This window comes from Lycium barbarum, chromosome 7 (assembly GCF_019175385.1).
Source record: "Lycium barbarum isolate Lr01 chromosome 7, ASM1917538v2, whole genome shotgun sequence".
In the NCBI taxonomy this organism is placed as follows: domain Eukaryota; kingdom Viridiplantae; phylum Streptophyta; class Magnoliopsida; order Solanales; family Solanaceae; genus Lycium; species Lycium barbarum.
This window is the reverse complement of record NC_083343.1, coordinates 21,624,210-21,635,770: the sequence shown is the minus strand read 5'-3', so window position 1 is coordinate 21,635,770 and position 11,561 is coordinate 21,624,210. Positions and strand designations below refer to the sequence as shown.

The 11,561-nt window shown below is 32.5% G+C and overlaps 1 long non-coding RNA gene across 1 annotated transcript; it reads right to left on the bottom strand.

Annotated features, from left to right (window-relative positions):
• Positions 1–2,364: 2,364 nt before the first annotated feature.
• Positions 2,365–3,977, bottom strand: LOC132602205 (uncharacterized). The gene is made up of 3 exons (XR_009567655.1): positions 3,842–3,977; positions 3,428–3,490; positions 2,365–2,642 (listed from the first exon to the last, which is right to left on the bottom strand). It is a non-coding gene; the product is annotated as an uncharacterized LOC132602205 (long non-coding RNA).
• Positions 3,978–11,561: the final 7,584 nt, after the last annotated feature.

Sequence of the window (11,561 nt, the reverse complement as noted above, 5' to 3'; positions counted from 1 at the left end):
CATCTATATAAAGTTAGCTAGAGTTAAGATGATTTGCACTTTCAAAAGTTAAACAGTAACTTATTTATTGTTTCGTTTTTTTTCTTTCTGATTCTTTTTATTTAACCTATGTTTAAAAGCCTAGCTTTTGTAGAGCTGTTTTCTATTCCAAAAATCTCTAATTTATTGTTGATTGATGTTGTAGAAGCTGAACAAGACTTCTTCAAGAGGCCTGTTTGCCAACATAGCTATAGAAATGGAGAAATAAGATCATTATGGAAGAAGGAGTTGTGGAAGATTAGAGCAAAGAAACTGAACAAGGTAAGCCTACAACACATATGAAAGCAAAAAAAAAAAAAAAATTACTTCGATTTGTACAATCAAAACTGAACTGTTTTTCTTTTTTATTGGAAGGTTTATAGTTTTCTTGCCACATTTGAAGGTGCTTTATCTTTTGGAGCAAGAATGAAATATGCAAGCCCAATCAGTGTGTTAGTGATTTTTTATTTATTTCTCTACATGAGTTCTACTTTAAGATTGAATTATAATTTTAATTTTATGCGACAAATTTTCGTTATTTCCTTATTTTTTGAAATACTCGACTAACATATACTTCGAGCGCACTATTAAATGAATCGATGAAACTTGGATTAGATGGAGGAGGTATGAAACAAATCGAGAATTTTGACTCTTATCTCCTTCTTAGGGGAAGAAGTCATGGAGATCAGGTTAGCTTCTAACTTTTCGTACATACAGTCTTTTGCAGTATTATTTGTTTTTCAAAATCTTTGGATATATAAAATATTTGCAACATCAAAATTTCCTTTCTTGGATCACGAAATTTTTAGTCATTACTTCAACTCTTTAATTCAAAATCTTGATACGATATTAACATGACAATAAGTTGGATTACCTAAATTTTAGACAATTAAAATGATAAAGATAAGATTAAGAATAAATTTAAAAATTAATGAAACCTTATACTTTTTGTAAGACTAAGAATATAGTTTTAAAATACTAAAAAAATCCACATTATGATATTTAAAAATAAATAACTCAAAATAAAAAGGATATTTTTATATTATCTTTATTTATTAAAATATACAATTTAATTAGATATTAAAAGGTAGTAATCGACACACACACACAAAAAAAAAAATTGTGCTAGCCTCTTAATTCCATGTTAAAGTGGAATGCTTCACCAATTTTTTTCATTAAATTTATTTTTCTGGATTTGTGTATACTTGCTAATCTTATCCGATATAGATATATGGAAATTTAGCACACATTTCAGTTTATATTAAATTAGATATTTACAACATATTAAATTAATTAGAATTCTCATAGAATTAAGACAGAAATAATGAATGGCTTATGAATGAATAACAGAACATATCATGCTTGCTGTACTTAAAACCTATCCGCAATTTGAGTTGAAAAATAATTTTTGAGACTTTAAGTTGAAGATAAATATATTTCTAATTCTCTCTCATTATCATATTTATCTGCAATTTGAATTCGAATTTAAAATAAACCTTTTATGAACTTAAATTGAATATAATTTTTTTTTGAAGTCTTTTTATCATTATTTTACTTTTCTGCAATTAGAATTGAGTTAAAAAATAAATTATTTATGAGTTAAATTGAAGATAAATACTTTTTGTTTCATTATAATCATCGTACTTATCAACAATTTTAATATCTGTTGAATATTAAATCTTATATGAATTTAAATTGATGATAACTATTTTTTAAAACTCTGTACCATTATCCTACTTATAAGCAATTTGATTTTACGTAAATAAATAAATTATCTATTAATTAAATTGAAGATAAATATCCTTTTTAATTCTTTATCATTGTCCTGCATTTTAGTGGTTTCATTAATTAGATGACAATTCTTACAGCAAATTGAATACCCAATTAAAATCCTTTTATGTTTAGACTTCATTTTTGGTATTTTTTTGCTACCAAGCAACAATATGCACAAGCACATACTGAAGCTGGATATATGCTTCAGAATGATATATTCTCCGTTCTTTCATTCGTGTTCGTGTTTTTATTAATAAACCCTTTTTTTCCTGTAAAAGTTCCTTTAATATAGATTACTGACTCATAGTTTTTTTTTTAAATAGATATGTTTGAAGTATAATATTTTTAAAATAATTAAAGTGCACGCATAAATGTATCATGAACTATAATTAGTATTCAACTAAAGAGTATGAGAGTTTGTCACGACCCAATTTAGGACCATGACCGGCGCTATGGGGTAGGGTTCCCAAAGCAAGCCTTAACAGGAATTCTACAGAAAATCGGCCAGAGTTTCCCCTGTTTTTATGACTATCAAAAACTTTCCTGTCTCAAAATATCCAATCTCAACCAAACTAAATGCAATCATCCTGAATCAACCCGTTTTCAATGTAATAATACTAAAACATCTCTGAAATACGGGAAAAACGCCTAATGCTAGTCACCAGTCTATAATGAATAAAGAATACTCATGGAATAAATCAAATGACTATGGAGCAACTCTAAGAATTCAAAAGAAAAGACCATCATAGATAATAGAATCTTGGCCCACGCGGACAAGTGCGGGGCTCACCAGGAACTTTCAACTCGTGCTCTCTAGTTACCGTAATCCTCACCAACGTCACCTGCGGTCTCTGAAAAAAAATAGCGAGGAGTGAGACGCTTGCTCAGTGAGTAATAACACTTAACCACAACCGTTTTTATTGGGGACAAGTCAGAAAACATGCTTATATAATATTCATGAAATATCACGAAATAAATGCCCTTTTTGCAAAAACAATAGCAATAATCAATCTTGTCGGTTTTCATGTAAGCAAAAATCATTTAACAATTCAGTAATAAAATATGTAAACAATGTCATATCAACTCTTATATCTGGGAGGTTTCCAAGAAAGGTTCATGTAATCTATATCATATGGACCCCTTCGTAAAAGGAGTCAAATATAACTGTAGGTCCCTACTCGAGGGAAAAACTGTGCATGTATGCTAGTTCTACCTTCCCACTAGCGAGGACTATAACTATAATCTGTAAATACAAGGTGCACCAGGTCTAACGAACCCGCCGTTAGCTACGGGATCCTTCAAAGTCTCCTCCCATTAATACTTTTCTTTGAAAAAAAACAAATACTCATATGAAAGCATTTTCAAACAACACAGGGCATTTCAATTCTTATCAAATCATGTAATTTCATTTCAGAAACGGTAATCATATCTCAAGTAACGGTAAAACATATCTAGTAACGGTAAAACATATCTAGAATAACCGGTAACCATCTCAAGTAAATTGTTCGGTACTATATCAAGTAAAGGACTTGTCCCACATGCAATTTCAAAGCATCAGTAACACATTTTATTTTCAAAATCATGTATAAACCATGAAGGTTATGAAAATACAAATTGTGGTAAAATTACTACTCACAGTACTCGTGTCGAAATACCAGACTCGTCACCACGCAAATCCGTACCACTTCCTTCGATCAATCTATAATCACATCATATCAATCTCGTGTTAATTCCCTTATTTTGGCTAACTAGTAACTAAATTAGAATACCTCACCCTCAGGATTCCTGTTAAAATTTCAATCAATCTAATTATTTATATTTGCTCACGCTTTGAGTAATTCAATTAAGCCACGATCTACCAATTTTGGATTAACAACTAGAACAACCTTACTGTCCAACTTAGTTTTCCTATGGTATATACTGAAATTCACTCAATTCTTGAAAATTAATAAATTTCTCTGTTTCTTCTACCTCTGTCTCTTCAACTCTCAATCCCACTTCATAAAAAAAAAAATATGAATTAAATCTATAACTAAGGTGAGAAATTTACCTTTCTCTTCTCCGCCTATCCTTATCATTTATCTATGCTTGAATTCCTTTTGTGCTTCTTCACTTGAAAGTGGTTGAACCCACGTTTTTGTTTTGATTTTCTTTTCTTTCAAAGTGGCTGGCAGAACATATGTTCAGCCTTTGCCCTTGTTGTTCACGTTATAATGGGCTGAGACCCACTTTTGTTTTTAAGGGCTGCGGCCCACATGCCCTTTATTCCTTTTTTTTTTTATAAGTTTAACTAACTAATTACCTACACTTAAATATGGGATATTACAGAGTTCAACTTTAAATTCTTCTACTCTGCAGTAATATGCTATAATTTAACAAAACTAAGTAATTAGTAAGTATATACTAGAGATGTGTATTATTAAATGGTTTAAAAACAAATAAAATCAATTGTGATATGTACGAGAATAACTTAAAAGGAGGTTACATACTTAATATTTTTAAGAATAAATAATTTTAAGCATACAAAGAATCTATCCAAATGCAAGATTTACTATGTGGTTAAGCAAGATTTACTATGTGGTTAACACTCATAAAAATAGTTGGTATCTGCTACAAATTAAATAAATGGGGTTTAAGTTGATTTTTGTTGTTCACTCTTTCCTTTTTAATAGAATAGAAGTATCTATCAATTTATCTGTACATTGGTTGAAAGAGTCACAGTTTGTTTCAAGTTATTTTTTGGTTTTCATCGTATTTCATGTTATAAAAATGTCATGACAAAGGACAGAGACATGACTTTTCTGTGAGAGTCGAATGAAGAATTTTGTATAGTTCCTGTACAAATGAATGATTGAATGTGGCTATATCATGTGATGTAATATTTTTTGCTCTAATTTGTGTTATTTTCTCCACCATTTTGTTACATAGGTTAATTAACCGTCTTGAACTTTTCATAGATATCTCCAGATAAATCATATCGTAAGTTCTCTTCTTTGTAAATCTTCTATTTCAATTTACAATGCGAGTCATATTGCTTAGTTATTTTTCCTGTTATACTGGTGGAAAAAAAAAACATTGATAATAATATTCCATTTCAATGTACAGGTCATAATCTTCTATTTTTTGTTAAACTTTGATGCAGACTTTTTGGATCCTTAGAAGTATTCGATAATACTTTAGACTACAGTAAGAAAGAAGTATTAGATAATTATGCATGGTTTAGACTTGAAAGTTCCAAAACTTAAGGAAAAAATTAATAACTTAGTGTAAAAATATAGAATTATTATAGAACTTATTGAATTGAATAATGAAACAATTCCAAGTAATAGAGTAAAATTTTAAAATATAATTAAATACATATGAGATTTTAATTAATTAAAATAAACATTTATATTGAAAGTAAAATGGAAAGCAATGTCAAGCTGCATATTTGGGTAAATATTACGGTCATTTATCTGGGGAAGTGATATAAAATAAAATACACTACTATTCGTTGGTCCATTGTTGTAATAGAATAAGTGAAATAGTACTGAAACATTGGGAGATCATGCAAATTGGAGGTGATTAGATGATGTTATTTATTGAGAAAATGGTAAAAAAAATGAGGGAATAAATTATTGCTATACTTCACTCAAATAATTTGCCTTAGTACTTTTAAGAAGTAACTTATCAGAGTGTAAGATTCATTAGCATTTGAAATTAAAAATATCTTAAATTATATTATAATAAAATTATATTTTCAATATAGAACCAAAATTAAAAATATTGGATATAAATAAATTCGATTACCACATTAAAAATTATATTCTTTTGTAATGATATGAACTTTTATATGTCATAAATCAATAATTAATCTGGATTGTATGATGAACAAGGTTAACATAAAAAGATTTGGAGTTTTGTTAAATTAATATAATAGAATATGTTCAAATAAGTAAAATTATAATTTAATATTTCACAAATTTATTTAAATATGTTAATGATATATAATAATTTTATTATTATGTCAAACAAATAAGATAATAATTTTCTATGATTAGTTTCATTTGATTCCCGCCGCGCATCGCGCGGGTACAAATACTAGTATATAAAATAGGAGAGGTACAAGCAACATGGTTAAGCCAAGTAACAAACTAATAACAAGCCACATGGCAATTTTAAGACAAAGCTAAAAAGAATTAGGACAAAACTAATTTCAATGATAAATATTAAAATTGGTAGATAAACTTTTCAAATTTAAATTGAAAGATATCATTTAAAAACTGAAACATAACACATTAAAATTTAAAATTCTTAAATCAAAATTATAAAATAACTTAATAAGTGAAATCTTTAATCTAAAGTGTGATATCCATTACCCACTCATGAAAATGCAACGGCCAGTCAAATATAATAATAATAATGATGATGATGATGATGATAACAATAATAATAATAATAATAATAACAACAACAACAACAACAACAACAACAATAATAATAATAATAGTAATAATAATATCTTCGATGCTTATAATTAATTTCTGTTTTTCAAAAAATGGAACATGTATACATGAGAAATATCATTATTTAACCTGCTATGAGTAACTTTTAATTTAAATTGAAAACAAAACTTCGATCTAGAATCTGCATTTAGTATTTAAAATATGTTCCGTGTGAGAAACTCTTATGAGGAGCTTGATTCAAATAAACTTGACTTTATCCAGACTTTTGAAAAACAACATTCCAAGTTTTAACCGTGTAGTTAAATTTTTTTATTGAAAATTAAATCCCCAAGCTATTTGCATTTAAATTTAAAATTAACTTCGCGTGATCCAAAGAAATTTATAAGGAGTCTGATTCAAATCTACTCAATAATTATCTAATATTTTGGGTTCAAAAACAAAATTTAAAATTTTAATCGTGTGGATTTTTTTGAATTGTAAAAATGAAGCTCCGAGCCTTTCTGCATTTAGATTTTAAAATAAGCTAACATATTTTGTTGGGAACCATAAGGGGGGGGGGGGGGGGGGGGGGGCTAAATATAGATTAAAGCTGCACATTTGGTAATTTTAGGATTATATTTACTAGATTGTGTAATAACAATTAATTAATTTAATATTTACTTTATTAAATAGCAGAAAAAGAGGAACATAAAAAGAAAAGTTCAAAATCAAAACATTTGCTTAGAGATATAGCTAAACCCAAAACCCAAGAGATATAGCTAAACCCAAAACCCAACAGAATTTGATTCTATCCGTAAATCTTTTACATAAATGTTAATATTCAAATTTAAAATCTAACAATAAAGATATAGAAAAAGTCATTTAAATCTAAAATCTAACTGTAGAAACATAGATAGAGCCAAACAATTTCAAATTTGAGGTAATCCAAATAGTATCTCCAATATAATCTGCACAAATATTTTTAAAATTTGAATCATGTTGTTAACTTGAACTTGAATTAAAGATAAATATCTACTTTTAAATTCTCTATTCTTATCCTAAAAACATCTCATAACTTCATCACCTATAATAAGGAGTGCCTTTTGTTAACCAATAAAATGAGAGGGTAACCAAAATGACATACTACTTGACAAATGAAGTTTTTTAGGTCATCATAATTTAGAATGAGTTTATTTTCGTTAGTCATTTTCTTTTACTTACGACATTCTAACAATTTGGGCTCCTGCACACTCTGTTTGAGGTTTTCAGCAAATAGATCTTACTCATATTTTGTGATCATATTTTTATTTATTTAATCTAGCATACTGGATAAGTTATTAATAAAAAGTAATCTGTTGAAGGTTGGTACCACTTCTATTGTGCAAATAAGAAATTAACAAAAACTTTCTCTCTAGAAATGGGAATTCTTCTCGGCGATAGCTGAAATGGCAAAGAAACCCAAGACCGGAGGGAGGGGGCAAACGGTTCAAGCGGTTAACCAGACAGTAACAGTAGGGAAGAGAGCTATTCCACAATCAATTGATGCCAAAAAAACAAAGAGTTTGAATGCTTTGCAAGGTATTGTGCCCTTCAATTTGAGCCAACAACCGAGCATGGCGACACCAGTTGGGGACTCGATTGGACAAAGTAGTGGGTCGAATCAGCAATTGGGATCACCAAAAGGATCCCCTAATACAAGTTCAGGGAAGAAATCATGGGCAGAGCTGATGGATGCAGTAACAACAACTACAACACCTGGTGAGTTTCACAACCTAGAAACTAAATCTGGATCGTGGAGTAAAATTGTAGGATCTGTGCCAATACGAGAGGGATTTGATCTAGAGGGAGAGGAAGCTAGCACCGTAAATGTAAAAATAACGATGGAAGATGTTAGAGATGAAATAGATTACTGGAGCACAGCAGTTATATGTTATGTGTTGGGCTCGAACCCCCCTCAATCTGTTATGGAAGGGTACTTTAGTAGAATCTGGAAACCATTAGGGGTGGATAAAGTAGCACAAGTGAATCGTGGTGTGTTCTTAGTTCGGTTTCATAATGAGGAGGATAAGACCACCGCTGTCGAGGGGGGAGTTGTAATGTTTGACAGAAAACCCATTGTTGTGAAACCTTGGAGACCTGACATTGAAGTAACTAAGGAGACGGTGGACAAAGTACCTATATGGATCAGATTGGTAGGGTTAGACATAAAATACTGGGGAAAATCAGCCCTCACTAAAATAGCTGGTATGATAGGCAGACCACTCAAAGCTGATAGAGCCACCACACATAAAGAGAGACTGACTTTTGCAAGGGTCTTGGTTGAGATGCCAATTAACAAAGAGTACCCTACAGAAGTCATGTTTGAAAATGAGGTGGGAAGAATTGTGGAGCAGAGTGTAGAGTATGAATGGAAACCAACCATGTGTACACGATGCATGAACTTTGGACATGGGGTTAATGAATGTAGAAGGCAACAAAGGGATAGAGAATGGCTGGAGAAGCTGGAGAAGAGTAAAAAAAAAAGGCAGAACAAGAGGGGTACGTGGTGGAGGGGAACCAACAGGTACAAGAAGTGAATAAGAAGAATGGGAAGGAGCAGAGAAGGACCCCAACAAACGAAGGTACAAAGGTACAGAATCAAGAGAACGTACATGAAAATCCATTTGAGGTATTACAAAGCAAGGAGGATGATGTAGTACAGCAACACCCAACAACTGTTATACAACAGCCAAGTGCAAGCCCTGGGAACAGAAAGGGTGGGGGTACCCCCATCCCAAATGGATAAAATAGGATTCTGGAATACCAGAGGTCTAAACAGGGCCAACAAACAAAGGGAAATGGAGTTGTTCATGCAAAAATCAAAAGTTGGAATGTTTGGACTTCTGGAAACTAAGATTAAGAAAGCTAAAGCACAACAAGCTTCTCTTAATCTGTGTAATGGGTGGGCATTCACAACCCATCTTGGGGATAGGATATGGTTATTATGGCAGCCTCAAATATTTTACATAGATATAGAAATGGTGACAGAACAGTTAATACATAGTAAGGTGACACACAGGGGGACTGGAAGGATAATGAGCATTACCATGGTGTATGGGTTTAATGATCAAGCTATGAGGAGAAATTTATGGGATGCCATACAGTAGATTAGTGATTATATAACAGGGCCCTGGGGGATTATGGGAGATTTTAACTGTATACTAAAAAGGGAAGAGAGATTGGGAAGCCCTGTAACTCTAGCAGAAATTAGAGAGTTCAAAAAATGTGTAGATAGTTGTGGGCTGCAAGATCTCAAATCCTCGGGATCCTACTATACATGGAGAAACAAACAAAAAGGAGATGATGGGGTTTATAGTAAAATAGACAGAGTTCTGGTAAATACCGAATGGACAGCAGTGTTGCCTGCATCTGGGGTACACTTCCTTAATGAAGGCCTGTTTAACCATTATCCCGCCATCATTAGCTGGGAGGATGGGAATACAGGTGGGGTGAGACAATTCAAATACTTCAACATGTGGAGTGGAGCACCATATTTCAAAGAGAAAGTGGAACGAAGCTGGACAGAGCATAGCAAGGGCAGGAAAATGTTCAGAGTAAGGGGGAAACTGCAGAGGCTGAAAAAAGTATTACTACAGTTGAATAAAGACAGATTTAGTTATATAGAAGTACAAGATGAGGAGGCAATGCCTAGGTTGACTAACTGCCAACAGCAGATACAGCTGAATCCACACAATAAGCAACTAATTGATAAAGAAGTCCAATTGGCTCATGAATGCTTGAAGGTGTAGAGGTCTAGGGACCAGTTTTTGCAACAAAAATGTAAGGTGGCATGGCTTAAGGAGGGTGATCAGAATACTAAATTCTGTCACAGCTTCTTAAAAGCCAGAAGAAACACAAATAGAATATTTACCATCAAGAATAAGGAGGGGGCATATATAACAGAAATGAAGGATATTAGCAGGGCCTTCATAGAATACTATACTGAGCTATTGGGAACTTCAAATGAAAATAGAAAACATGCCAATAGTGCCATGATAAGGACAGGGCCCATACTGAATGTCGACCAAAGAAGTATGCTAGATGCCCCTTTTAATGAGCAAGATGTGAAGGCTGCATTATGGGTTATAAGGAATGACAAGGCCCCTGGCCCAGATGGATATGGGAGCAAGTTCTTTAAAGACAGCTGGGATATTGTTGGAAGGGATGTAACTGCTGGAGTCATGGAATTCTTTGAGCATGGCCAAATGCTTCAGGGAATCAATGAAACAGTGATAACTTTAATACCAAAAGGAGCACATGCTGAGACAGTTGGAGACTTCAGACCTGTCTCCTGCTGCAATACCATATACAAGATTATATCCAAGATGCTATGCTCAAGACTGAAGTTGGTATTACCTGATATCAATGCTGAAAATCAAAGTGCCTTTGTTGCGGGCAGATCCATTGTGTAGAATATATTGATTTATCAAGACCTAGTTAGGTTATACAATAGGAAGCATACTACAAGCAGTTGCCTAATCAAGATTGACTTGAAGAAGGCATACGATTCAGTGGAGTGGGGATTTGTAGAAGAAATGCTCTATGGCCTAAATTTTCCATGTAAATACATCAAATAGATAATGGAATGCATCACCACCCCAGAGTATAAAATAACAATGAATGGTGAATTACATGGGAATATTAAAGGGAAGAGAGGCCTAAGACAAGGGGACCCAATCTCGCCATTATTGTTTGTAGTGTGCATGGAATACTTCACTAGAATAATGAAATGGGTTGCTAGGAAAGATGAGTTCAAATTCCATACTAAATGCAGAGGGCTGAAACTTAATCACCTCTGTTTTGCTGACGACATGCTCATTTTTAGTAAAGGTGAGTTCCTACCTATCCTGCTCATGTTGAGAGGATTGAAGACATTCTCACAAACTTCAGGGCTCACAACAAATGTTACTAAATCCAACATCTTTACTGCCAACATGGAGACGCAAGTGGAAGAAGATATATGTGAACTGACTGGATACACTAAAGGCAAACTGCCATTCAGATATTTGGGTGTACCAATCACATCTAAAAGACTGTCGGCAATGGATTGTGAGACATTGTTAGAGAAGATGGTGGCAAGAGTGAATGTCTGGGGGTCCAAGAACATCTCATATGCGGGGAGAGTGCAACTTGTGAATTCAGTACTTATGCACATACACTCTTATTGGTCATCCATCTTTGTACTACCAAAGAGGGTACTCAAGGACATTACGTCAGTTTGTAGGAACTTTATTTGGTGTGGGAAAGCGTATACAAACAAGCCTCCATTAATAACTTGGGATATGGTCTGTAAGACAAAGAAGGAAG